This window comes from Phyllobates terribilis, unplaced genomic scaffold, assembly GCF_046119375.1.
Source record: "Phyllobates terribilis strain yellow unplaced genomic scaffold, ASM4611937v1 Scaffold_4__5_contigs__length_816908805, whole genome shotgun sequence".
NCBI lineage: Eukaryota > Metazoa > Chordata > Amphibia > Anura > Dendrobatidae > Phyllobates > Phyllobates terribilis.
The window spans coordinates 795,741,279-795,767,479 of record NW_027362764.1 but is presented as its reverse complement, the minus strand read 5'-3'; positions in this window follow the sequence as shown (position 1 = coordinate 795,767,479).

The following is a 26,201-nucleotide window of genomic DNA, read 5'->3' as shown; positions in this document are numbered from 1 at the left end:
CAAAACTATTGGCTGGGTTAGATGCAGAAAAAAATTATTTTTAATTTGCAACCTGATGGAGGTCAGTATAGATGGACTAATAGACCAAGTCCCACACACTGCTAGAAGCCCAAATATTTTTTCAGAGCTAGATGCAGAAAAAAATTATTTTTAATTTGCAACCTGATGGAGGTCAGTATAGATGGACTAATAGACCAAGTCCCACACACTGCTAGAAGCCCAAATATTTTTTCAGAGCTAGATGCAGAAAAAAATTATTTTTAATTTGCAACCTGATGGAGGTCAGTATAGATGGACTAATAGAACAAGTCCCACACGCTGCTAGAAGCCCAAATATTTTTTCAGAGATAAATGAAGAAAAAAATTATTTTTAATTTGCAACCTGATGGAGGTCAGTATAGATGGACTAATAGACCAAGTCCCACACACTGCTAGAAGCCCAAATATTTTTTCAGAGCTAGATGCAGAAAAAAATTATTTTTAATTTGCAACCTGATGGAGGTCAGTATAGATGGACTAATAGACCAAGTCCCACACACCGCTAGAAGCCCAAATATTTTTTCAGAGCTAGATGCAGAAAAAAATTATATTCAATTTGCAACCTGCTGGAGGTCAGTATAGAAGGACTAATAGAACAAGTCCCACACACTGCTAGAAGCCCAAATATTTTTTCAGAGCTAAATGAAGAAAAAAATTATTTTTAATTTGCAACCTGATGGAGGTCAGTATAGATGGACTAATAGACCAAGTCCCACACACTGCTAGAAGCCCAAATATTTTTTCAGAGCTAGATGCAGAAAAAAATTATATTCAGTTTGCAACCTGATGGAGGTCAGTATAGATGGACTAATAGAATGATGCTATGCCCAAAAGATTTTACTTCACTAGGTGCAGTAAAAAAATTGGTATTCTATACACAGGTGGTATATCTTGCAACACAGATAGGCTACTCCACTGACTAACACACTCTGCAATAGGCCAAAAAGGATTAGCTTTGCTAGATTCAGCCAAATGCTGTGAAAAAAACTTGCACAGCACTGGCACAGACCTGCCTGGCAAAAACTGATAGGAACTGATGTAACCTAGTCCTGAAAAGGACTCCAATTACAATTAGTCTTTACTCCCACAATCTATCTATTTAAGAGCACAGACCTGCCTGATAAAAGTCGTAGGAAATGCTGTAACCTAGTCCTTAAAAGGACTGCAATCACAACTATTCCCTACTCCCAAGCTATCTGTAGATTTGTGCGAAAATTGGCTTGAAATTAACAAGGTATAGCGCACACAGCAACAGCGGTGCCGTCTAACACGCAGCTGCAGCAGTGAGAAAATGGTGGCGACAGGGAAAATGGCTTGGTCTTATAGGGCAAGGACATGTGACATACACTGCCAATCACACATGCCCTTGCTTGTGTGAAAAAAAGCACTTCGCTCCGTGTGTGCGCTGCTGATAGGCTGACAGATTGCACCTCCCCACTGCAAATGCGGGAAAGAGAAAAAAAAATGGAGATCTTCATTGTTCCTGCAGAGATCCATCCCCTGCCCCTCCCCCCGCCCCGCTGTACACTCAAACTGCGTATTAACATTAATTTTCATCATTACTGAGAAAAAATCCAGTTATGATTTTGGTGCACGAACAGTTATCGAACATAACCTCGAACAGCCGAATTTTTCTCAAATTGTTCGTGTTCGCCGACCGGCTCGAACACCGCCCAAAACAGCTCGAATTTGAGATTGGCGAACAGTTCGAGTAGAACAACGCTCATCTCTACTGAAGAGTCACCACGACTTGTGGTGAGAGGCAGAGTTGTGTTTGAGGATGCAGTTGTTGACGTGCTTCCAGTACTACGTCTCTGTCCAGGAAGGCGCAACCTGACCTCGTCGTCACTAGCATCTTCCTCCACCTCCTCTGCTGACCTCATCTCTTGGCTGACTGTGGGTTGACAGTAAGTGGGATCTCCAACCTCATCATCATCACCCTGTGCGTTATCACACCCGTCGTCCTCAGAGCCAACCTGTTCCTGCCCTGACAAAAATCTAAAGTTGTCGCTCCAATCAGGTATTTGAGTCTTATCATCGTCTTCCTCATTGTCTCCACCAACAGGAGTTACAGTTTGGGAATGAGGGTCTACATTATGGTCAGAACCTTCTGCGTCTGGTCCTGGATCCGACTCATAAAGATTCTGGGCATCAGTGCAGATCATTTCCTCGTCTGGATTCACAGAAGCGCTGGAGTCGACCTCTGATTCCCAGGCTATAGTATGAGTAAACAGCTCTGCAGACTCAACCATCTGTTCTACCTCATACTCAGACGGGCAGCTGGAGATTTGGGAGCTGTGAGGAAGCAAGTGCGATTTGGGTGACACCTTTGAGGACTGGAGTATTTGTGATGTTGAAGTTCATGTGGAGGAGAGCCCACTTAAAGGAGCACTTGATATCCGTTGAAGCACCTGCTGTTTTTGTGCCTCATCTGGAATTTGTAGCGATTGGCGTGGCCGTAAGAAAGGGATCTTATCACATTGTCCGCTAAAAGAAGTAGACATTTTAGTTTGGCTGGAAGATGGTCTTTCTTCTGCACCTACCCCACGGACACAACCTTTTTTCCCCTTCCCAACACGCCTATTCCCCTTTTCACCAGCAGCAGGCCTTTTTCCACTCATTTTGGTGGTTAACTAATTCACAACTCTGGAGTTGTTTGCACAAAAAAACAATGGATGGTAACCGAGCAGAGCTGAGTGGCCAAACTGTGGTATTAGGCCAAAACTATTGGCTGGGTTAGATGCAGAAAAAAATTATTTTTAATTTGCAACCTGATGGAGGTCAGTATAGATGGACTAATAGACCAAGTCCCACACACTGCTAGAAGCCCAAATATTTTTTCAGAGCTAGATGCAGAAAAAAATTATTTTTAATTTGCAACCTGATGGAGGTCAGTATAGATGGACTAATAGACCAAGTCCCACACACTGCTAGAAGCCCAAATATTTTTTCAGAGCTAGATGCAGAAAAAAATTATTTTTAATTTGCAACCTGATGGAGGTCAGTATAGATGGACTAATAGAACAAGTCCCACACGCTGCTAGAAGCCCAAATATTTTTTCAGAGATAAATGAAGAAAAAAATTATTTTTAATTTGCAACCTGATGGAGGTCAGTATAGATGGACTAATAGACCAAGTCCCACACACTGCTAGAAGCCCAAATATTTTTTCAGAGCTAGATGCAGAAAAAAATTATTTTTAATTTGCAACCTGATGGAGGTCAGTATAGATGGACTAATAGACCAAGTCCCACACACCGCTAGAAGCCCAAATATTTTTTCAGAGCTAGATGCAGAAAAAAATTATATTCAATTTGCAACCTGCTGGAGGTCAGTATAGAAGGACTAATAGAACAAGTCCCACACACTGCTAGAAGCCCAAATATTTTTTCAGAGCTAAATGAAGAAAAAAATTATTTTTAATTTGCAACCTGATGGAGGTCAGTATAGATGGACTAATAGACCAAGTCCCACACACTGCTAGAAGCCCAAATATTTTTTCAGAGCTAGATGCAGAAAAAAATTATATTCAGTTTGCAACCTGATGGAGGTCAGTATAGATGGACTAATAGAATGATGCTATGCCCAAAAGATTTTACTTCACTAGGTGCAGTAAAAAAATTGGTATTCTATACACAGGTGGTATATCTTGCAACACAGATAGGCTACTCCACTGACTAACACACTCTGCAATAGGCCAAAAAGGATTAGCTTTGCTAGATTCAGCCAAATGCTGTGAAAAAAACTTGCACAGCACTGGCACAGACCTGCCTGGCAAAAACTGATAGGAACTGATGTAACCTAGTCCTGAAAAGGACTCCAATTACAATTAGTCTTTACTCCCACAATCTATCTATTTAAGAGCACAGACCTGCCTGATAAAAGTCGTAGGAAATGCTGTAACCTAGTCCTTAAAAGGACTGCAATCACAACTATTCCCTACTCCCAAGCTATCTGTATATTTGTGCGAAAATTGGCTTGAAATTAACAAGGTATAGCGCACACAGCAACAGCGGTGCCGTCTAACACGCAGCTGCAGCAGTGAGAAAATGGTGGCGACGGGGAAAATGGCTTGGTCTTATAGGGCAAGGACATGTGACATACACTGCCAATCACACATGCCCTTGCTTGTGTGAAAAAAAGCACTTCGCTCCGTGTGTGCGCTGCTGATAGGCTGACAGATTGCACCTCCCCACTGCAAATGCGGGAAAGAGAAAAAAAAATGGAGATCTTCATTGTTCCTGCAGAGATCCATCCCCTGCCCCTCCCCCCGCCCCGCTGTACACTCAAACTGCGTATTAACATTAATTTTCATCATTACTGAGAAAAAATCCAGTTATGATTTTGGTGCACGAACAGTTATCGAACATAACCTCGAACAGCCGAATTTTTCTCAAATTGTTCGTGTTCGCCGACCGGCTCGAACACCGCCCAAAACAGCTCGAATTTGAGATTGGCGAACAGTTCGAGTAGAACAACGCTCATCTCTACTGAAGAGTCACCACGACTTGTGGTGAGAGGCAGAGTTGTGTTTGAGGATGCAGTTGTTGACGTGCTTCCAGTACTACGTCTCTGTCCAGGAAGGCGCAACCTGACCTCGTCGTCACTAGCATCTTCCTCCACCTCCTCTGCTGACCTCATCTCTTGGCTGACTGTGGGTTGACAGTAAGTGGGATCTCCAACCTCATCATCATCACCCTGTGCGTTATCACACCCGTCGTCCTCAGAGCCAACCTGTTCCTGCCCTGACAAAAATCTAAAGTTGTCGCTCCAATCAGGTATTTGAGTCTTATCATCGTCTTCCTCATTGTCTCCACCAACAGGAGTTACAGTTTGGGAATGAGGGTCTACATTATGGTCAGAACCTTCTGCGTCTGGTCCTGGATCCGACTCATAAAGATTCTGGGCATCAGTGCAGATCATTTCCTCGTCTGGATTCACAGAAGCGCTGGAGTCGACCTCTGATTCCCAGGCTATAGTATGAGTAAACAGCTCTGCAGACTCAACCATCTGTTCTACCTCATACTCAGATGGGCAGCTGGAGATTTGGGAGCTGTGAGGAAGCAAGTGCGATTGGGGTGACACCTTTGAGGACTGGAGTATTTGTGATGTTGAAGTTGATGTGGAGGAGAGCCCACTTAAAGGAGCACTTGATATCCGTTGAAGCACCTGCTGTTTTTGTGCCTCATCTGGAATTTGTAGCGATTGGCGTGGCCGTAAGAAAGGGATCTTATCACATTGTCCGCTAAAAGAAGTAGACATTTTAGATTGGCTGGAAGATGGTCTTTCTTCTGCAGATGTTACTGTTGCTTTAACACCTACCCCACGGACACAAACTTTTTTCCCCTTCCCAACACGCCTATTCCCCTTTCCACCAGCAGCAGGCTTTTTTCCACTCATTTTGGTGGTTAACTAATTAACACCTCTGGAGTTGTTTGCACAAAAAAACAATGGATGGGAACCGAGCAGAGCTGAGTGGCCAAACTGTGGTATTAGGCCAAAACTATTGGCTGGGTTAGATGCAGAAAAAAATTATATTCAATTTGCAACCTGATGGAGGTCAGTATAGATGGACTAATAGAGAAAGTCCCACACACTGCTAGAAGGCCAAATATTTTTTCAGAGCTAGATGCAGATAAAAAATTTTTTTAATTTGCAACTTGATGGAGGTCAGTATAGATGGACTAATAGAGAAAGTCCCACACACTGCTAGAAGGCCAAATATTTTTTCAGAGCTAGATGCAGATAAAAATTATTTTTAATTTGCAACCTGATGGAGGTCAGTATAGATGGACTAATAGAGAAAGTCCCACACACTGCTAGAAGGCCAAATATTTTTTCAGAGGTAGATGCAGAAAACAATATATTCAGTTTGCAACCTGATGGAGGTCTGTATAGATGGATCAATAGAACAAGTCCCACACACAGCTAGAAGCCCAATATTTTTTCAGAGGTAGATGCAGAAAAAAATATATTCAGTTTGCAACCTGATGGAGGTCAGTATAGATGGACTAATACAACAAGTCCCACACACAGCTAGAAGCCCAATATTTTTTCAGAGGTAGATGCAGAAAAAAATATATTCAGCTTGCAACCTGATGGAGGTCTGTATAGATGGATTAATAGAACAAGTCCCACACACAGCTAGAAGCCCAATATTTTTTCAGAGGTAGATGCAGAAAAAAATATATTCAGATTGCAACCTGATGGAGGTCAGTATAGATGGACTAATACAACAAGTCCCACACAGAGATAGAAGCCCAATATTTTTTCAGAGGTAAATGCAGAAAATAATATATTCAGTTTGCAACCTGATGGAATTCTGTATAGATGGATTAATAGAACAAATCCCACACACAGCTAGAAGCCCAATATTTTTTCAGAGGTAGATGCAGAAAAAAATATATTCAGTTTGCAACCTGATGGAGGTCAGTATAGATGGACTAATACAACAAGTCCCACACACAGCTAGAAGCCCAATATTTTTTCAGAGGTAGATGCAGAAAAAAATATATTCAGTTTGCAACCTGATGGAGGTCAGTATAGATGGACTAATACAACAAGTCCCACACACAGCTAGAAGCCCAATATTTTTTCAGAGGTAGATGCAGAAAAAAATATATTTCGTTTGCAACCTGATGGAGGTCTGTATAGATGGACTAATACAAGTCCCACACACAGCTAGAAGCCCAATAATTTTTCAGAGGTAGATGCAGAAAAAAATATATTCAGTTTGCAACCTGATGGAGGTCAGTATAGATGGACTAATACAACAAGTCCCACACACAGCTAGAAGCCCAATATTCTTTCAGAGGTAGATGCAGAAAAAAATATATTCAGTTTGCAACCTGATGGAGGTCAGTATAGATGGACTAATACAACAAGTCCCACACACAGCTAGAAGCCCAATATTTTTTCAGAGCTAGATGCAGAAAAAAATTATATTCAATTTGCAACCTGATGGAGGTCAGTATAGATGGACTAATAGAATGATGCTATGCCCAAAAGATTTTACTTCACTAGGTGCAGTAAAAAAATTGGTATTCTATACACAGGTGGTATATCTTGCAACACAGATAGGCTACTCCACTGACTAACACACTCTGCAATAGGCCAAAAAGGATTAGCTTTGCTAGATTCAGCCAAATGCTGTGAAAAAAACTTGCACAGCACTGGCACAGACCTGCCTGGCAAAAACTGATAGGAACTGATGTAACCTAGTCCTGAAAAGGACTCCAATTACAATTAGTCTTTACTCCCACAATCTATCTATTTAAGAGCACAGACCTGCCTGATAAAAGTCGTAGGAAATGCTGTAACCTAGTCCTTAAAAGGACTGCAATCACAACTATTCCCTACTCCCAAGCTATCTGTAGATTTGTGCGAAAATTGGCTTGAAATTAACAAGGTATAGCGCACACAGCAACAGCGGTGCCGTCTAACACGCAGCTGCAGCAGTGAGAAAATGGTGGCGACGGGGAAAATGGCTTGGTCTTATAGGGCAAGGACATGTGACATACACTGCCAATCACACATGCCCTTGCTTGTGTGAAAAAAAGCACTTCGCTCCGTGTGTGCGCTGCTGATATGCTGACAGATTGCACCTCCCCACTGTAAATGCGAGAAAGAGAAAAAAAAAATGGAGATCTTCATTGTTCCTGCAGAGATCCATCCCCTGCCCCTCCCCCCACCCCGCTGTACACTCAAACTGCGTATTAACATTAATTTTCATCATTACTGAGAAAAAATCCAGTTATGATTTTGGTGCACGAACAGTTATCGAACATAACCTCGAACAGCCGAATTTTTCTCAAATTGTTCGTGTTCGCCGAACGGCTCGAACACCGCCCAAAACAGCTCGAATTTGAGATTGGCGAACAGTTCGAGTAGAACAACGGTCATCTCTAGTAAACAAAACAGTAACAGTGTCTCCCTGACTGTTCAGACACCAATATATCTGTTTAAAAGAGTCTGGTGTAGGCCAGAGAAATAGAACTGTGGTTTTGCAGTTCCACGGGTCAAATCTCTGATTTATCCTGCTTTTCGCATTTTTTGCCGTAAAAAAAACTGTAATACTGTCTCCCTGACTGTTCAGACACCAATATATCTGTATAAAAGAGTCTGGTGTAGGCCAGAGAAATAGAACTGTGGTTTTGCAGTTCCACGGGTCAAATCTCTGTATTATCCTGCTTTTGGCATTTTTTCAGTTAAAAAAAACGTTAATAGTGTCTCCCTCACTGTTCAAACACAAATATATCTGTTTAAAGAAGTCTGGTGTAGGCCAGAGAAATATAACTGTGGTTTTGCAGTTCCAAGGGTCAAATCTCTATTTATCCTGCTTTTGGCATTTTTTGCGTAAAAAAAACTGTAATAGTGTCTCCCTGACTGTTCAGACACCAATATATCTGTATAAAAGAGTCTGGTGTAGGCCAGAGAAATAGAACTGTGGTTTTGCAGTTACACGGGTCAAATCTCTATTTATCCTGCTTTTGGCATTTTTTGTGTAAAAAAAACTGTAATAGTTTCTCCCTGTCTGTTCAGACACCAATATATCTGTTTAAAAGAGTCTGGTTTAGGCCAGAGAAATAGAACTGTGGTTTTGCAGTTCCACGAGTCAAATCTCTGTATTATCCTGCTTTTGCAGTTTTTGCCGTAAAAAAAACAGTAATAGTGTCTCCCTGACTGTACAGACACAAATATATCTGTTTAAAAGAGTCTGGTGTAGGCCAGAGAATTAAAACTGTGGTTTTGCAGTTCCACGGATCAAATCTCTGTATTATCCTGCTTTTGGCATTTTTTGCCGTAAATAAAAAACAGTAATAGTGTCTCCCTGACTGTTCAGACAGAAATATGTATGTTAAAAAGAGTCTGGTGTAGGCCAGAGAAATAGAACTGTGGTTTTGAAGTTCCACGAGTCAAATCTCTGTATTATCCTGCTTTTGGCAGTTTTTGCCGTAAATAAAAACAGTAATAGTGTCTCCCTGACTGTTCAGACACAAATATATCTGTTTAAGAGAGTCTGGTGTAGGCCAGAGAAATAGAACTGTGGTTTTGCAGTTCCATGAGTGAAATCTCTATTTATCCTGCTTTTGGCATTTTTTGCGTAAAAAAAACTGTAATAGTGTCTCCCTGAATGTTCAGACACCAATATATCTGTTTAAAAGAGTCTGGTGTAGGCCAGAGAAATAGAACTGTGGTTTTGCAGTTCCACGGGTCAAATATCTGTATTATCCTGCTTCTGGCATTTTTTGCTGTAATAAAAACTGTAATAGTGTCTCCCTGTCTGTTTAGACACCAATATATCTGTTTAAAAGAGTCTGGTGTAGGCCAGAGAAATAGAACTGTGGTTTTGCAATTCCACGGGTCACATCTCTGTATTATCCTGCTTTTGGCATTTTTTCCGTAAAAAAAAAACGGTAATAGTGTCACCTTGACTGTTCAGACACAAATATAACTGTTTAAAAGAGTCTGGTGTAGGCCAGAGAAAAAGAACTGTGGTTTTTCAGTTCCACGGCTCAAATCTCTGTATTATCCTGCTTTTGGCATTTTTTGCGTAAAAAAAAAACTGTAATAGAGTCTCCCTGACAGGTCAGACACAAGTAAATCTGTTTAAAAGAGTCTGGTGTAGGCCAGAGAATTAGAACTGTGGTTTTGCAGATCTATGGGTCAAATCTCTGTATTATCCTGCTTTTGGCATTTTTTGTGTAAAAAAACCCGTAATAGTTTCTCCCTGACTGTTCAGACACCAATATATCTGTTTAAAAGAGTCTTCTGTAGGCCAGAGAAATAGAACTGTGGTTTTGCAGTTCCACGGGTCAAATCTCTGTATTATCCTGCTTTTGGCATTTTTTTTCATAAAAAAAACCCAGTAATACTGTCTCCGTGACTGTTCAGATACAAATATGTCGGTTTAAAAGAGTCTGGTGTAGGCCAGAGAATTAGAACTGTGGTTTTGCAGATCTATGGGTCAAATCTCTGTATTATCCTGCTTTTGGCATTTTTTGTGTAAAAAAACCCGTAATAGTTTCTCCCTGACTGTTCAGACACCAATATATCTGTTTAAAAGAGACTTGTGTAGGCCAGAGAAATAGAACTGTGGTTTTGCAGTTCCACGGGTCAAAACTCTGTATTATCCTGCTTTTGGCATTTTTTGTTGTAAAAAAAAACTGTAATAGTGTCTCCCTGATTGTTCAGACACCAATATATCTGTTTAAAAGAGTCTGGTGTAGGCCAGAGAAATAGAACTGTGGTTTTGCAGTTCCACGCGTCAAATCTCTATATTATACTGCTGTTGGCATTTTTCAGTAAAAACAAAACTGTAGTAGTGTCTCCCTGACTGTTCAGACACAAATATATCTGTTTAAAAGAGTCTGGTGTAGGCTAGAGAAGTAGAACTGTGGTATTGCAGTTCCACGGGTCTAATCTCTACTTATCCTGCTTTTGGCATTTTTTGCGTAAAAAAAACAGTAATAGTGTCTCCCTGACTGTTTGGACACCAATATATCTGTTTAAAAGAGTCTGGTGTAGGCCAGAGAAATAGAGCTGTGGTTTTGCAGTTCCACGAGTCAAATCTCTGTATTATCCTGCTTTTGGCAGTTTTTCCCATAATAAAAAACAGTAATAGTGTCTCCCTGACTGTTCAGACACAAATATATCTGTTTAAAAGAGTCTGGTGTAGGCCAGAGAAATAGAACTGTGGTTTTGCAGTTCCACGGGTGAAATCTCTATTTATCCTGCTTTTGGAATTTTTTGCGCAAAAAAAACTGTAATAGTGTCTCCCTGTCTGTTCAGACACCAATATATCTGATTAAAAGAGTCTGGTGTAGGCCAGAGAAATAGAACTGTGGTTTTGCAGCTCCACGGGTCAAATCTCAGTATTATCCTGCTTTTGGCATTTTTTGCCATAAAAAAACAGTAATAGTGTCTCCCTGACTGTTCAGACACCAATATATCTGTTTAAAAGAGTCCGGCGTAGGCCAGAGAAATAGAACTGTGGTTTTGCAATTCCACTGGTCAAATCTCTGTATTATCCTGCTTTTGGCATTTTTTGCTGTAAAAAAAAACTGTAATAGTCTCTCCCTGTCTGGTCAGACACCAGTAAATCTGTTTAAAAGAGTCTGGTGTAGGCCAGAAAAATAGAACTGTGGTTTTGCAGTTTTACGGGTCAAATCTCTGTATTATCCTGCTTTTGGCATTTTTTGCCGTAAAAAAAAACTGAAATAGTGTCTCCCTGTCTGTTTAGACACCAATATATCTGTTTAAAAGAGTCTGGTGTAGGCCAGAGAAATAGAACTGTGGTTTTGCAATTCCACGGGTCACATCTCTGTATTATCCTGCTTTTGGCCTTTTTTCCGTAAAAAAAAAACTGTAATAGTGTCTCCCTGACTGTTCAGACACAAATATAACTGTTTAAAAGAGTCTGGTGTAGACCAGAGGAAAAGAACTGTGGTTTTTCAGTTCCACTAGTCAAATCTCTATTTATCCTGCTTTGGGCATTTTTTGCGTAAAAATAAACTGTAATAGTGTCTCCCTGACTGGTCAGACACCAGTAAATCTATTAAAAAGAGTCTGGTGTAGGCCAGAGAAATAAAACTGTGGTTTTCCAGTTCCACGGGTCAAATCTCTGTATTGTCCTGCTTTTGGCATTTTTTCCGTAAAAAAAAAACAGTAATACTGTCTCCGTGACTGTTCAGATACAAATATGTCAGTTTAAAAGAGTCTGGTGTAGGCCAGAGAAAAAGAACTGTGGTTTTGCAGATCCATTGGTCAAATCTCTGTAATTTCCTGCTTTTGGCATTTTTTGCTGTAAAAAAACCCGTAATAGTTTCTCCCTGACTGTTCAGACACCAATATATCTGTTTAAAAGAGACTTGTGTAGGCCAGAGAAATAGAACTGTGGTTTTGCAGTTCCCCGGGTCAAAACTCTGTATTATCCTGCTTTGGGCATTTTTTGTTGTAAAAAAAAAACTGTAATAGTGTCTCCCTGACTGTTCAGACACCAAAATATCTGTTTAAAAGAGTCTGGTGTAGGCCAGAGAAATAGAACTGTGGTTTTGCAGTTCCACGGGTCAAATATCTATATTATCCGGCTGTTGGCATTTTTCAGTAAAAAAAAAACTGTAGTAGTGTCTCCCTGACTGTTCAGACACAAATATATCTGTTTAAAAGAGTCTGGTGTAGGCTAGAGAAATAGAACTGTGGTATTGCAGTTCCACAGGTCTAATCTCTACATATCCTGCTTTTGGCATTTTTTGCGTAAAAAAAACAGTAATAGTGTCTCCCTGACTGTTCAGACACCGATATATCTGTTTAAAAGAGTCTGGTGTAGGCCAGAGAAATAGAACTGTGGTTTTACAGCTCCACGGGTCAAATCTCAGTATTATCCTGCTTTTGGCATTTTTTGCCGTAAAAAAACAGTAATAGTGTCTCCCTGACAGTTCAGACACAAATATATCTGTTAAAAAGAGTCTGGCGTAGGCCAGAGAAATAGAACTGTGGTTTTGCAGTTCCACGGGTCAAATCTCTGTATTATCCTGCTTTTGGCATTTTTTGCTGTAAAAAAAAACCTGTAATAGTGTCTCCCTGTCTGTTCAGACACCAATATATCTGTTTAAAAGAGTCTGGTGTAGGCCAGAGAAATAGAACTGTGGTTTTGCAATTCCATGGGTCAAATCTCTGTATTTTCCTGCTTTTGGCATTTTTTCTGTAAAAAAAAAACAGTAATAGTGTCTCCCTGACTGTTCAGACACAAATATAACTGTTTAAAAGAGTCTGGTGTAGGCCAGAGAAAAAGAACTGTGGTTTTTCAGTTCCACGGCTCAAATCGCTATTTATCCTGCTTTTGGCACTTTTTGCGTAAAAAAAAAATGTAATAGAGTCTGCCTGACTTGTCAGACACCAGTAAATCTGTTTAAAAGAGTCTGGTGTAGGCCAGAGAAATAGAACTGTGGTTTTGCAGATCCATGGGTCAAATCTCTGTATTATCCTGCTTTTGACATTTTTTGTCGTAAAAAAAAAAACTGTAATAGTGTCTCCCTGACTGTTCAGACACCAATATATCTGTTTAAAAGAGTCTGGTGTAGGCCAGAGAAATAGAACTGTGGTTTTGTAGATCCATGGGTCAAATCTCTGTATTATCCTGCTTTTGACATTTTTTATCGTAAAAAAAAAAACTGTAATAGTGTCTCCCTGACTGTTCAGACACAAATATATCTGTTTAAAAGAGTCTGGTGTAGGCTAGAGAAATAGAACTGTGGTATTGCAGTTCCACGGGTCTAATCTCTACTTATCCTGCTTTTGGCATTTTTTGCATAAAAAAACAGGATTAGTGTCTCCCTGACTGTTCAGACACCAATATATCTGTTTAAAAGAGTCTGGTGTAGGCCAGAGAAATAGAACTGTGGTTTTGCAATTCCACGGGTCAAATCTCTGTATTTTCCTGCTTTTGGCATTTTTTCCGTAAAAAAAAAACAGTAATAGTGTCTCCCTGACTGTTCAGACACAAATATAACTGTTTAAAAGAGTCTGGTGTAGGCCAGAGAAAAAGAACTGTGATTTTTCAGTTCCACGGCTCAAATCGCTATTTATCCTGCTTTTGGCACTTTTTGCGTAAAAAAAAAATGTAATAGAGTCTCCCTGACTGGTCAGACACCAGTAAATCTGTTTAAAAGAGTCTGGTGTAGGCCAGAGAAATAGAACTGTGGTTTTGCAGATCCATGGGTCAAATCTCTGTATTATCCTGCTTTTGACATTTTTTGTCGTAAAAAAAAAACTGTAATAGTGTCTCCCTGACTGTTCAGACACCAATATATCTGTTTAAAAGAGTCTGGTGTAGGCCAGAGAAATAGAACTGTGGTTTTGCAGATCCATGGGTCAAATCTCTGTATTATCCTGCTTTTGACATTTTTTGTCGTAAAAAAAAAAACTGTAATAGTGTCTCCCTGACTGTTCAGACACAAATATATCTGTTTAAAAGAGTCTGGTGTAGGCTAGAGAAATAGAACTGTGGTATTGCAGTTCCACGGGTCTAATCTCTACTTATCCTGCTTTTGGCATTTTTTGCGTAAAAAAACAGGATTAGTGTCTCCCTGACTGTTCAGACACCAATATATCTGTTTAAAAGAGTCTGGTGTAGACCAGAGAGATAGAGCTGTGGTTTTGCAGTTCCACGGGTCAAATCTCTGCATTATCCTGCTTTTGGCATTTTTTAAGCAAAAAAAAAACAGTAATAGTGTCTTCCTGACTGTTTAGACAACAATATATATATTTAAAAGAGTCTGGTGTAGGCCAGAGAAATAGAACTGTGGTTTTGCAATTCCACGTTTCAAATCTCTGTATTATCCTGCTTTTGGCATTTTTTCCGTAAAAAAGAAACTGTAATAGTGTCTCCCCGACTGTTCAGACACAAATATAACTGTTTAAAAGAGTCTGGGGTAGGCCAGAGGAAAAGAACTGTGGTTTTAGAGTTCCACGGGTCAAATCTCTATTTATCCTGCTTTGGCATTTTTTGCGTAAAAAAAAACTGTAATAGTGTCTCCCTGACTGGTCAGACACCAGTAAATCTGTTAAAAAGAGTCTGGTGTAGGCCAGAGAAATAAAACTGTGGTTTTGCAGTTCCACGGGTCAAATCTCTGTATTTTCCTGCTTTTGGCATTTTTTCTGTAAAAAAAAACAGTAATACTGTCTCCGTGACTGTTCACATACAAATATGTCGGTTTAAAAGAGTCTGGTGTAGGCCAGAGAAATAGAACTGTGGTTTTGCAGATCCATGGGTCAAATCTCTGTATTTTCCTGCTTTTGGCATTTTTTCTGTAAAAAAAAACTGTAATAATGTCTCCCTGACTCTTCAGACACAATTATATCTGTTTAAAAGAGTCTGGTGTAGGCTAGAGAAATAGAACTGTGGTATTGCAGTTCCATGGGTCTAATCTCTACTTATCCTGCTTTTGGAATTTTTTGCGTAAAAAAACTGTAATAGTGTCTCCCTGACTGTTTAGACATCAATATTTCTGTTTAAAACAGTCTGATGTAGGCCAGAGAAATAGAACTGTGGTTTTGCAGTTCCACGGGTCAAATCTCTGTATTATCCTGCTTTTGTCATTTTTTGCCGTAAAAAAAAACAGTAATAGTGTCTCCCTGACTGTTCAGACACAAATATATCTGTTTAAAAGCATCTGGTGTAGGCCAGAGAAATAGAAGTGTGGTTTTGCAGATCCATGGGTCAAATCTCTGTATTATCCTGCTTTTGGCATTTTTTGCTGTAAAAAAACCCGTAATAGTTTCTCCCTGACTGTTCAGACACCAATATATCTGTTTAAAAGAGTCTTGTGAAGGCCAGAGAAATAGAACTGTGGTTTTGCAGTTCCACGGGTCAAATATCTGTATTATCCTGCTTTTGGCATTTTTCAGTAAAAAAAAACTGTAATAGTGTCTCCCTGACTGTTCAGACACAAATATATCTGTTTAAAAGAGTCTGGTGTAGGCTAGAGAAATAGAACTGTGGTATTGCAGTTCCACGGGTCTAATCTCTACTTATCCTGCTTTTGGCATTTTTTGCGTAAAAAAACAGGATTAGTGTATCCCTGACTGTTCAGACACCAATATATCTGTTTAAAAGAGTCTGGTGTAGACCAGAGATATAGAGCTGTGGTTTTGCAGTTCCACGGGTCAAATCTCTGCATTATCCTGCTTTTGGCATTTTTTGCGCAAAAAAAAAACAGTAATAGTGTCTTCCTGACTGTTTAGACAACAATATATATATTTAAAAGAGTCTGGTGTAGGCCAGAGAAATAGAACTGTGGTTTTGCAGTTCCACGGGTCAAATCTCTGTATTATCCTGCTTTTGGCATTTTTTGCCGTAAAAAAAAACTGTAATAGTGTCTCCCTGTCTGTTGAGACACCAATATATCTGTTTAAAAGGGTCTGGTGTAGTCCAGAGAAATAGAACTGTGATTTTGCAGTTCCACGGGTCAAATCTCTGATTTAACCTGCCTTTCGCATTTTTTGCGTAAAAAAAAACTGTAATAGTGTCTCCCTGACTATTCAGACACCAATATATCTGTATAAAACATTCTAGTGTAGGCCAGGGAAATAGAACTGTGGTTTTGCAGTTCCACGGGTCAAATCTCTGTATTAACCTGCTTTTGGCATTTTTTCAGTTAAAAAAATCTGTAATAGTGTCTCACTGACTGTTCAGAGACAAATATATCTGTTTAATAGAGTCTGGTGTAGGCCTGAGAAATAGAACTGTGGTTTTGCAGTTCCACGGTCAAATCTCTATTTATCCTGCTTTTGGCATTTTTTGCTGTAAAAAAACAGTATTAGTGTCTCCCTGACTGTTCAGACACCAATATATCTGTTTAAAAGAGTCTGGTGTAGGCCAGAGAAATAGAGCTGTGGTTTTGCAGTTCCACGGGTCAAATCTCTGTATTATCCTGCTTTTGGCATTTTTTGTCGTAAAAAAAACAGTAATAATGTCTCCCTTACTGTTCAAACACCAATATATCTGTTTAAAAGAGTCTGGTGTAGGCCAGAGAAAAAGAAGTGTGGTTTTTCAGTTCCATTGGTCAAATCTCTGCATTATCCTGCTTTTTGCATTTTTTCAGTAAAAAAAAACAGTAATAATGTCTCCCTGACTGTTCAGACACAAATATATCTGTTAAAAAGAGTCTGGCGTAGGCCAGAGAAATAGAACTGTGGTTTTGCAATTCCACGGGTCAAATCTCTGTATTATCCTGCTTTTGGCATTTTTTGCTGTAAAAAAAAACTGTAATAGTGTCTCCCTGTCTGTTCAGACACTAATATATCTGTTTAAAAGAGTCTGGTGTAGGCCAGAGAAATAGAACTGTGGTTTTGCAGTTCCACGGGTCAAATCTCTGTATTATCCTGCTTTTGGCATCTTTTGCCGTAAACAAAACAGTAACAGTGTCTCCCTGACTGTTCAGACACCAATATATCTGTTAAAAAGAGTCTGGTGTAGGCCAGAGAAATAGAACTGTGGTTTTGCAGTTCCACGGGTCAAATCTCTGATTTAACCTGCTTTTCGCATTTTTTGCGTAAAAAAAAACTGTAATAGTGTCTCCCTGACTATTCAGACACCAATATATCTGTATAAAACATTCTGGTGTAGGCCAGAGAAATAGAACTGTGGTTTTGCAGTTCCACGGGTCAAATCTCTGTATTAACCTGCTTTTGGCATTTTTTCAGTTAAAAAAATCTGTAATAGTGTCTCACTGACTGTTCAGTGACAAATATATCTGTTTAAAAGAGTCTGGTGTAGGCCTGAGAAATAGAACTGTGGTTTTGCAGTTCCACGGGTCAAATCTCTATTTATCCTGCTTTTGGCATTTTTTGCTGTAAAAAAACAGTATTAGTGTCTCCCTGACTGTTCAGACACCAATATATCTGTTTTAAAGAGTCTGGTGTAGGCCAGAGAAATAGAGCTGTGGTTTTGCAGTTCCACGGGTCAAATCTCTGTATTATCCTGCTTTTGGCATTTTTTGTCGTAAAAAAAAACAGTAATAATGTCTCCCTGACTGTTCAAACACCAATATATCTGTTTAAAAGAGTCTGGTGTAGGCCAGAGAAAAAGAAGTGTGGTTTTTCAGTTCCATTGGTCAAATCTCTGTATTATCCTGCTTTTTGCATTTTTTCAGTAAAAAAAAACAGTAATAATGTCTCCCTGACTGTTCAGACACAAATATACCTGTTAAAAAGAGTCTGGCGTAGGCCAGAGAAATAGAACTGTGGTTTTGCAATTCCACGGGTCAAATCTCTGTATTATCCTGCTTTTGGCATTTTTTGCTGTAAAAAAAAACTGTAATAGTGTCTCCCTGTCTGTTCAGACACCAATATATCTGTTTAAAAGGGTCTGGTGTAGGCCAGAGAAATAGTACTGTGGTTTTGCAGATCCATGGGTCAAATCTCTGTATTTTCCTGCTTTTGGCATTTTTTCTGTAAAAAAAAACTGTAATAATGTCTCCCTGACTCTTCAGACACAATTATATCTGTTTAAAAGAGTCTGGTGTAGGCTAGAGAAATAGAACTGTGGTATTGCAGTTCCATGGGTCTAATTTCTACTTATCCTGCTTTTGGCATTTTTTGCGTAAAAAAAACTGTAATAGTGTCTCCCTGACTGTTCAGACACCAATATATCTGTTTAAAAGAGTCTTGTGTAGGCCAGAGAAATAGAACTGTGGTTTTGCATTTCCACGGGTCAAATTTCTGTATTATCCTGCTTTTGGCATTTTTTGTCGTAAAAAAAAACTGTAATAGTGTCTCCCTGAATGTTTAGACACTAATATATCTGTTTAAAAGAGTCTGGTGTAGGCCAGAGAAATAGAACTGTGGTTTTGCAGTTCCACGGGTCAAATCTCTGTATTAACCTGCTTTTGGCATTTTTTCAGTTAAAAAAATCTGTAATAGTGTCTCCCTGACTGTTCAGAGCCAAATATATCTGTTTAAAAGAGTCTGGTGTAGGGTTGAGAAATAGAACTGTGGTTTTGCAGTTCCACGGGTCAAATCTCTGTATTATCCTGCTTTTGGCATTTTTTGTCGTAAAAAAAAACAGTAATAATGTCTCCCTGACTGTTCAAACACCAATATATCTGTTTAAAAGAGTCTGGAGTAGGCCAGAGAAAAAGAAGTGTGGTTTTTCAGTTCCATTGGTCAAATCTCTGTATTATCCTGCTTTTTGCATTTTTTCTGTAAAAAAGAACAGTAATAATGTCTCCCTGACTGTTCAGACACAAATATACCTGTTAAAAAGAGTCTGGCGTAGGCCAGAGAAATAGAACTGTGGTTTTGCAATTCCACGGGTCAAATCTCTGTATTATCCTGCTTTTGGCATTTTTTGCTGTAAAAAAAAACTGTAATAGTGTCTCCCTGTCTGTTCAGACACCAATATATCTGTTTAAAAGAGTCTGGTGTAGGCCAGAGAAATAGAACTGTGGATTTGCAGTTCCACGGGTCAAATCTCTGTATTATCCTGCTTTTGGCATTTTTTCCGTAAGAAAAAAACAGTAATAGTGTCTCCCTGACTGTTCAGACACAAATATAACTGTTTAAAAGATTCTGGTGTAGGCCAGAGAAAAAGTACTGTGGTTTTTCAGTTCCACAGCTCAAATCTCTATTTATCTTGCTTTTGGCACTTTTTGCGTAAAAAAAAACTGTAATAGAGTCTCGCTGACTGGTCATACACGAGTAAATCTGTTTAAAAGAGCCTGGTGTAGGCCAGAGAAATAGAACTGTGGTTTTGAAGATCCATGGGTCAAATCTCTGTATTGTCCTGCTTTTGGCATTTTTTGTCGCAAAAAAAAACTGTAATAGTGTCTCCCTGACTGTTCAGACACCAATTTATCTGTTTAAAAGAGTCTTATGTAGGCCAGAGAAATAGAACTGTGGATTTGCAGTTCCACGGGTCAAATCTCTATATAATCCTACTTTTGGCATTTTTCAGTAAAAAAAAAACTGTAGTAGTGTCTCCCTGACTGTTCAGACACAAATATATCTGTTTAAAAGAGTCTGGTGTAGGTTAGAGAAATAGAACTGTGGTTTTGCAATTCCACGGGTCAAATCTCTGTATTATCCTGCTTTTGGCATTTTTTCCGTAAAAAAAAACAGTAATACTGTCTCCGTGACTGTTCAGATACAAATATGTCGGTTTAAAAGAGTCTGGTGTATGCCAGAGAAATAGAACTGTGGTTTTGCAGATCCATGGGTCAAATCTCTGTATTTTCCTGCTTTTGGAATTTTTTCAGTAAAAAAAAACTGTAATAGTGTCTCCCTGACTCTTCAGACACAATTATATCTGTTTAAAAGAGTCTGGTGTAGGCTAGAGAAATAGAACTGTGGTATTGCAGTTCCATGGGTCTAATCTCTACTTATCCTGCTTTTGGCATTTTTTGCGTAAAAAAACAGTATTAGTGTCTCCCTGACTGTTCAGACACCAATATATCTGTTTAAAAGAGTCTGGTGTAGGCCAGAGAGATAGATCTGTGGTTTTGCAGTTCCACGGGTCAAATCTCTGTATTATCCTGCTTTTGGCATTTTTTGTCGTTAAAAAAAACAGTAATAGTGTCTCCCTGACTGTTCAGACACAAATATATCTGTTTAAAAGAGTCTGGTGTAGGCCAGAGAAATAGAACTGTGGTTTTGCAGTTCCACGGGTCAAATCTCTATTTATCCTGCTTTTGGCATTTTTTGCATAAAAAAAACTGTAATAGTGTCTCCCTGTCTGTTCAGACACCAATAGATCTGATTAAAAGAGTCTGGTGTAGGCCAGAGAAATAGAACTGTGGTTTTGCATTTCCACGGGTCAAATCTCTGTATTATCCTGCTTTTGGCATTTTTTGCGCAAAAAAAACAGGAATAGTGTCTTCCTGACTGTTTAGACAACAATATATATATTTAAAAGAGTCTGGTGTAGGCCAGAGAAATAGAACTGTGGTTTTGCAGTTCCACGGGTCAAATCTCTGTATTATCCTACTTTTGGCATTTTTTGCGCAAAAAAAATCTGTAATAGTGTCTTCCTGACTGTTTAGACAACAATATATATATTTAAAAGAGTCTGGTGTAGGCCAGAGAAATAGAACTGTGGTTTTGCAGTTCCACGGGTCAAATCTCTGTATTATCCTGCTTTTGGCATTTTTTGCCGTAAAAAAAAACTGTAATAGTGTCTCCCTGTCTGTTCAGACACCAATATATCTGTTTATAAGAGTCTGGTGTAGGCCAGAGAAATAGAACTGTGGTTTTGCAATTCCTCGGGTCAAATCTCTGTATTATCCTGCTTTTGGCATTTTTTCCGTAAAAAAAAAAACTGTAATAGTGTCTCCCCGACTGTTCAGACACAAATATAACTGTTGAAAAGAGTCTGGTGTAGGCCAGAGGAAAATAATTGTGGTTTTTCAGTTCAACGGGTCAAATCTCTATTTATCCTGCTTTTGGCATTTTTTGCGTAAAAAAAAACTGTAATAGTGTCTCCCTGTCTGTTCAGACACCAGTAAATCTGTTAAAAAGAGTCTGGTGTAGGCCAGAGAAATAAAACTGTGGTTTTGCAGTTCCACGGGTCAAATCTCTGTATTATCCTGCTTTTGGCATTTTTTCCGTAAAAAAAAACAGTAATACTGTCTGCGTGACTGTTCAGATACAAATATGTCGGTTTAAAAGAGTCTGGTGTAGGCCAGAGAAATAGAACTGTGGTTTTGCAGATCCATGGGTCAAATCTCTGTATTATCCTGCTTTTGACATTTTTTGTCGTAAAAAAAAAAACTATAATAGTGTCTCCCTGACTGTTCAGACACCAATATATCTGTTTAAAAGAGTCTGGTGTAGGCCAGAGAAATAGAACTGTGGTTTTGCAGATCCATGGGTCAAATCTCTGTATTATCCTGCTTTTGACATTTTTTGTCGTAAAAAAAAAACTGTAATAGTGTCTCCCTGACTGTTCAGACACAAATATATCTGTTTAAAAGAGTTTGGTGTAGGCTAGAGAAATAGAACTGTGGTATTACAGTTCCACGGGTCTAATCTCTACTTATCCTGCTTTTGGCATTTTTTGCGTAAAAAAACAGGATTAGTGTCTCCCTGACTTTTCAGACACCAATATATCTGTTTAAAAGAGTCTGGTGTAGACCAGAGATATAGAGCTGTGGTTTTGCAGTTCCACGGGTCAAATCTCTGCATTATCCTGCTTTTGGCATTTTTTGCGCAAAAAAAAAACAGTAATAGTGTCTTCCTGACTGTTTAAACAACAATATATATATTTAAAAGAGTCTGGTGTAGGCCAGAGAAATAGAACTGTGGTTTTGCAGTTCCACAGGTCAAATCTCTGTATTATCCTGCTTTTGGCATTTTTTGCCGTAAAAAAAAACTGTAATAGTGTCTCCCTGTCTGTTCAGACACCAATATATCTGTTTAAAAGGGTCTGGTGTAGGCCAGAGAAATAGTACTGTGGTTTTGCAGATCCATGGGTCAAATCTCTGTATTTTCCTGCTTTTGGCATTTTTTCTGTAAAAAAAAACTGTAATAATGTCTCCCTGACTCTTCAGACACAATTATATCTGTTTAAAAGAGTCTGGTGTAGGCTAGAGAAATAGAACTGTGGTATTGCAGTTCCATGGGTCTAATTTCTACTTATCCTGCTTTTGGCATTTTTTGCGTAAAAAAAACTGTAATAGTGTCTCCCTGACTGTTTAGACACTAATATATCTGTTTAAAAGAGTCTGGTGTAGGCCAGAGAAATAGAACTGTGGTTTTGCAGTTCCACGGGTCAAATCTCTGTATTAACCTGCTTTTGGCATTTTTTCAGTTAAAAAAATCTGTAATAGTGTCTCCCTGACTGTTCAGAGCCAAATATATCTGTTTAAAAGAGTCTGGTGTAGGGTTGAGAAATAGAACTGTGGTTTTGCAGTTCCACGGGTCAAATCTCTGTATTATCCTGCTTTTGGCATTTTTTGCTGTAAAAAAACAGTATTAGTGTCTCCCTGACTGTTCAGACACCAATATATCTGTTTAAAAGAGTCTGGTGTAGGCCAGAGAAATAGAGCTGTGGTTTTGCAGTTCCACGGGTCAAATCTCTGTATTATCCTGCTTTTGGCATTTTTTGTCGTAAAAAAAAACAGTAATAATGTCTCCCTGACTGTTCAAACACCAATATATCTATTTAAAAGAGTCTGGTGTAGGCCAGAGAAAAAGAAGTGTGGTTTTTCAGTTCCATTGGTCAAATCTCTGTATTATCCTGCTTTTTGCATTTTTTCAGTAAAAAAAAACAGTAATAATATCTCCCTGACTGTTCAGACACAAATATACCTGTTAAAAAGAGTCTGGCGTAGGCCAGAGAAATAGAACTGTGGTTTTGCAATTCCACGGGTCAAATCTCTGTATTATCCTGCTTTTGGCATTTTTTGCTGTAAAAAAAAACTGTAATAGTGTCTCCCTGTCTGTTCAGACACCAATATATCTGTTTAAAAGAGTCTGGTGTAGGCCAGAGAAATAGAACTGTGGTTTTGCAATTCCACGGGTCAAATCTCTGTATTATCCTGCTTTTGGCATTTTTTCCGTAAGAAAAAAACAGTAATAGTGTCTCCCTGACTGTTCAGACACAAATATGACTGTTTAAAAGAGTCTGGTGTAGGCTAGAGAAATAGAACTGTGGTTTTTCAGTTCCACAGCTCAAATCTCTATTTATCTTGCTTTTGGCACTTTTTGCGTAAAAAAAACTGTAATAGAGTCTCGCTGACTGGTCAGACAAGAGTAAATCTGTTTAAAAGACCCTGGTGTAGGCCAGAGAAATAGAACTGTGGTTTTGAAGATCCATGGGTCAAATCTCTGTATTGTCCTGCTTTTGGCATTTTTCAGTAAAAAAAAACAGTAGTAGTGTCTCCCTGACTGTTCAGACACAAATATATCTGTTTAAAAGAGTCTGGTGTAGGCTAGAGAAATAGAACTGTGGTTTTGCAATTCCACGGGTCAAATCTCTGTATTATCCTGCTTTTGGCATTTTTTCCGTAAAAAAAAAACAGTAATACTGTCTCCGTGACTGTTCAGATACAAATATGTCGGTTTAAAAGAGTCTGGTGTATGCCAGAGAAATAGAACTGTGGTTTTGCAGATCCATGGGTCAAATCTCTGTATTTTCCTGCTTTTGGAATTTTTTCAGTAAAAAAAAACTGTAATAGTGTCTCCCTGACTCTTCAGACACAATTATATCTGTTTAAAAGAGTCTGGTGTAGGCCAGAGAAATAGAACTGTGGTTCTGCAGTTCCACGGGTCAAATCTCTATTTATCCTGCTTTTGGCATTTTTTGCGAAAAAAAAATGTAATAGTGTCTCCCTGTCTGTTCAGACACCAATATATCTGATTAAAAGAGTCTGGTGTAGGCCAGAGAAATAGAACTGTGGTTTTGCAGTTCCACGGGTCAAATCTCTGTATTATCCTGCTTTTGGCATTTTTTGCGCAAAAAAAACAGTAATAGTGTCTTCCTGACTGTTTAGACAACAATATATATATTTAAAAGAGTCTGGTGTAGGCCAGAGAAATAGAACTGTGGTTTTGCAGTTCCATGGGTCAAATCTCTGTATTATCTTACTTTTGGCATTTTTTGCGCAAAAAAAAACTGTAATAGTGTCTTCCTGACTGTTTAGACAACAATATATATATTTAAAAGATTCTGGTGTAGGCCAGAGGAAAATAATTGTGGTTTTTCAGTTCCACGGGTCAAATCTCTATTTATCCTGCTTTTGGCATTTTTTGCGTAAAAAAAACCTGTAATAGTGTCTCCCTGTCTGTTCAGACACCAGTAAATCTGTTAAAAAGAGTCTGGTGTAGGCCAGAGAAATAAAACTGTGGTTTTGCAGTTCCACGGGTCAAATCTCTGTATTATCCTGCTTTTGGCATTTTTTCCGTAAAAAAAAACAGTAATACTGTCTGCGTGACTGTTCAGATACAAATATGTCGGTTTAAAAGAGTCTGGTGTAGGCCAGAGAAATAGAACTGTGGTTTTGCAGATCCATGGGTCAAATCTCTGTATTATCCTGCTTTTGACATTTTTTGTCGTAAAAAAAAAAACTGTAATAGTGTCTCCCTGACTGTTCAGACACCAATATATCTGTTTAAAAGAGTCTGGTGTAGGCCAGAGAAATAGAACTGTGGTTTTGCAGATCTATGGGTCAAATCTCTGTATTATCCTGCTTTTGACATTTTTTGTCGTAAAAAAAAAACTGTAATAGTGTCTCCCTGACTGTTCAGACACAAATATATCTGTTTAAAAGAGTTTGGTGTAGGCTAGAGAAATAGAACTGTGGTATTGCACTTCCACGGGTCTAATCTCTACTTGTCCTGCTTTTGGCATTTTTTGCGTAAAAAAACAGGATTAGTGTCTCCCTGACTGTTCAGACACCAATATATCTGTTTAAAAGAGTCTGGTGTAGACCAGAGATATAGAGCTGTGGTTTTGCAGTTCCACGGGTCAAATCTCTGCATTATCCTGCTTTTGGCATTTTTTGCGCAAAAAAAAAACAGTAATAGTGTCTTCCTGACTGTTTAGACAACAATATATATATATTTAAAAGAGTCTGGTGTAGGCCAGAGAAATAGAACTGTGGTTTTGCAGTTCCACGGGTCAAATCTCTGTATTATCCTGCTTTTAGCATTTTTTGCCGTAAAAAAAAACTGTAATAGTGTCTCCCAGTCTGTTCAGACACCAATATATCTGTTTAAAAGGGTCTGGTGTAGGCCAGAGAAATAGTACTGTGGTTTTGCAGATCCATGGGTCAAATCTCTGTATTTTCCTGCTTTTGGCATTTTTTCTGTAAAAAAAAACTGTAATAATGTCTCCCTGACTCTTCAGACACAATTATATCTGTTTAAAAGAGTCTGGTGTAGGCTAGAGAAATAGAACTGTGGTATTGCAGTTCCATGGGTCTAATCTCTACTTATCCTGCTTTTGTCATTTTTTGCGTAAAAAAAACTGTAATAGTGTCTCCCTGACTGTTCAGACACCAATATATCTGTTTAAAAGAGTCTTGTGTAGGCCAGAGAAATAGAACTGTGGTTTTGCATTTCCACGGGTCAAATATCTGTATTATCCTGCTTTTGGCATTTTTTGTCGTAAAAAAAAACTGTAATAGTGTCTCCCTGACTGTTTAGACATTAATATATCTGTTTAAAAGAGTCTGGTGTAGGCCAGAGAAATAGAACTGTGGTTTTGCAGTTCCACGGGTCAAATCTCTGTATTATCCTGCTTTTGGCATCTTTTGCCGTAAAAAAAACAGTAACAGTGTCTCCCTGACTGTTCAGACACCAATATATCTGTTAAAAAGAGTCTGGTTTAAGCCAGAGAAATAGAACTGTGGTTTTGCAGTTCCACGGGTCAAATCTCTGATTTAACCTGCTTTTCGCATTTTTTGCGTAAAAAAAAAACTGTAATAGTGTCTCCCTGACTATTCAGACACCAATATATCTGTATAAAACAGTCTGGTGTAGGCCAGAGAAATAGAACTGTGGTTTTGCAGTTCCACGGGTCAAATCTCTGTATTAACCTGCTTTTGGCATTTTTTCAGTTAAAAAAATCTGTAATAGTGTCTCCCTGACTGTTCAGAGACAAATATATCTGTTTAAAAGAGTCTGGTGTAGGCCTGAGAAATAGAACTGTGGTTTTGCAGTTC